Genomic DNA, 3,406 nt, shown 5'->3' with positions numbered 1-3,406 from the left:
ATATATATATTTATATATATATATATATATTTATATATATATATATATAGTTATATATATATATATATATATGTATGTTGTTCCTTGTCATGTTTTCTCATAGACCAGTGTCCTGTTTTTCAAATGAACCACCCATATGTATATTCAGCCTGAAAGATTATTTGGAGACACAAGGCACGTTATGTAAATCTACTGAATTATTGTGTTTCCATGGCATGGAACTACTAGTAGCTGATATTTAAATACCATGTATATTGAACGATATTTTTCGCTCACAGATGAAGCAGTAAACTCTATATACATATACATAAAATTATACAGCATGGAAAACGGATGTTAAATGATGATGATATCATCACCATTATCATCATCATCATCATCTATATGTATAAAACTATACATGTGCTTATCTGAAACATGATAATGTTGACTGTAAAATTGAAACCTGAGTAGGTACAAAACATTGTTGGCTCACAACAACAGCGGTAGTTGATGGATAGAAGATGTAAAACAGAACAGAATATATTTGGTTGCAATAGACAGTAGTTTTAGTACATCTATTGAGATTTCATTACGTAGAGGGCCAAGAGAGTAAATACCAATAATATATTATTCTCCAGGTCAGCTCTGACCACGAAGATGTATGATCAAGGATATTCCAGCTGCAATCATGTGTGGTTTATATTTGAGAGGCATAGTCTATCTAAGACTATGTTATTTAATGTGCCCTTTCTGTTATTTGACTTTTTAAGACAGAATGTTGTAATCTGAGGGAAAATTTTCAGCTATTTCTATCACGTTGATTGACCACATGGAGCCCTGTCTCAGTGTCTTGTGGAGTTGAAAATAAACTACAGCTAACTGATAAATAGTTTAAACCTTCTTCTTTTCATCATCATCATCATCATCATCATCACTTTTCTGTGCCTGCATGGGCCAGGCAATAATACACTGGGTAGAGTTTTTCTACAGACAGATGCCCTACCTGTCACCTAGACTGGATTGGATTTGATTGCCCATGTTCAGTCCACTGCAGGACAAAGGTATCAGCATGTTCCCTCCTCCTTTGAGCTCAGAATGTAGCAGCAGACAAAATACCGCTAAGCAATTCGCCCAATGTGGTAACAACTCTTCCAGCTGGCCGCCTTAATAATAATAATAATAATAACAACAACAACAACAACAACAATAATATATATATATAATAATAATATAACAATAATAGTTTTGTCCAATGGTAACTGTTCATTTCAGGCTATATTGCATAAGGAACAAAATGATGTTCTGCTTGATGCACTCAACAGGAAGTTCAGTGATTAGAGAGCAGCATGTGGTCCTTCTAGGGAGTGTTACTTGAAGGTACTTAGTACTTCATCTCAATTTTTATCTGACAGTGCTTTTTACATTTAGTATGAAGGGTATCCTATGGCTGGTTGTTATTCCAGATGAGATATTTTTTACCAATCATCTTACACATTCTATGCACTATATATAAACAAGTGTGTTTCTTGTGTTACGGTCATATCATGTTGAATGCACCAGTTCTTGTCTGATCATTGAAGTTAAGCAACGTCAAGCCTAGTTAGTACTTAAATGGGTGACCGCTTGGGAAACCTAGGTGTTGTAAGCATCTCACACTTTTATGAAGGCACATGGCTCAATGGTTAGTTCAATTCCTGAATCAGGCTGTGTGTTGTGTTCATGAGCAAGATACTTTATTTCATGCTGCTCCGGTTCACTCTGCTGTAGAAATCAGTTGTGACATCACTGGTGCCTAATTTGTACCGGCCTTTGCCTTTCCATCAGATAACTTTGACAGTATGGAGAGGGGAGGCTGGTATGTATGGGTGACTGCTAGTCTTCCATAAACAACCTTGCCCGGACTTGTGCCTCGAAGAGGAACTTTGTAGGTGCAACCCCATGGTCATTCATGACTGAAGGAGGTCCTATTGATATATATATATATATAAATCAAAATAAGCAACAAGGGTATCCAGAGGTAATGCAGTATGATCGTTTCAAGCAACTCCATTTAATTGAACAATGCAATCATTACATCAATTTAAATGCAGAGCAATCCTCAGCTGTATAAAGTTTAATTAAATTAAAACAGATGGACACATTAGTAGACATTTACCTAAAACCTCCAAGAAGGTAAGTAGATAGACTTCACTTCAGCTTATAAGCTTTAGGTAAAATTATACAAATGTGTCCATCTGTTTTAATTTAATTAAATTCTATGTCTTTATGCAGCTGAGGATTGCTCTGCATTTAAATTGATGTAATGATTGCATTGTTCAATTAAGTAGAGTTGCTTGAAATGAATGTACTGCATTACCTCTGGATATCCTTGTTGCTTATTTTGATTTTAATCACCTTATTTTGAAATTGTATGGATAATACCGTACTAAATTCTGGTGCCTCAACTTAAGTACTAAATTCATTTGAATATATCTATATATATATATATATATATATATATATATATGTAGATATAGATATATACATGTTGTTGTTGTTTGTTCCTTCTCGAGCCATGTCTGGCTCATAAGGGCCAGTTTCTTGATTTCATTGGTGTATAGGTTCCCCACCTGGATGGGACGCTGGTCTGTCATAAGATATATACATAGATATATAAATATACAGTATATATATACACACATACAAGTACACATACACACACACTTATAGATTGTATTGATATATACCTATATATATATACATGCATATGTGCACACACACACATATATCATCATTATTGTCATCATTTTACATCCACTTCCCTTGCTAGCATGGGTTGTATGTGTCATTACTGTATGATTGACTTTATGTTAGATGCCACTGCTCTCATTGACAGGTGCTCATACACGTCATTTTAGTCAGGTGGATGCCTTTCCTCTCACCAACCGGTTTTACAGACTGTACTAGATGAATTTTCTCATGGCACCAGCACTAGAAGGGTTGAAGTGTCCTTTACGAGACAGGACAAAAGGGGTCTCATAGGGCTGAAGGACCTAGTTTTATAAGAGGCATTTTGATTATTATTAAAGAGAAAGAGAGAAAGGTGTAGAGAGAAACAGGTCTAATGCATTCGAGGAGGTTGTTGTTAGCAACTGTCTAAATAGTTATGCAAACAAATATATATGAGTGTGTTTGTGTGTATGCCTGGAGACGTTTGTGATTGTGTGCATGTGTGAGACAACATATATGAGCAACTATGTATGAGTAAATCTGTGTTTATACAAGTGTCTGTATATTATATGCATGCCTATATATCTGTGCGTGGAAGAACAGTCACATGTGTTTAAATTTACACATACACACATGCGTGAATACACGCATACACACATACATGTATATATATATATATATATATATATATATATATATATATATATATATATAT

The 3,406-nt window shown here is 34.7% G+C and overlaps 1 pseudogene; it reads left to right on the top strand.

Annotated features, from left to right (window-relative positions):
* The first annotated feature begins 1,511 nt into the window (after positions 1 to 1,511).
* LOC128248776 (5S ribosomal RNA) lies at positions 1,512 to 1,630 on the top strand (annotated as a pseudogene).
* The last annotated feature ends 1,776 nt before the right edge of the window (positions 1,631 to 3,406 follow it).

Source organism: Octopus bimaculoides, chromosome 9, assembly GCF_001194135.2.
Source record: "Octopus bimaculoides isolate UCB-OBI-ISO-001 chromosome 9, ASM119413v2, whole genome shotgun sequence".
Taxonomy (NCBI): Eukaryota; Metazoa; Mollusca; class Cephalopoda; order Octopoda; family Octopodidae; genus Octopus; species Octopus bimaculoides.
The sequence above is the reverse complement of the archived record's forward strand: the minus strand, read 5'-3'. Positions and strand labels throughout refer to the sequence as shown.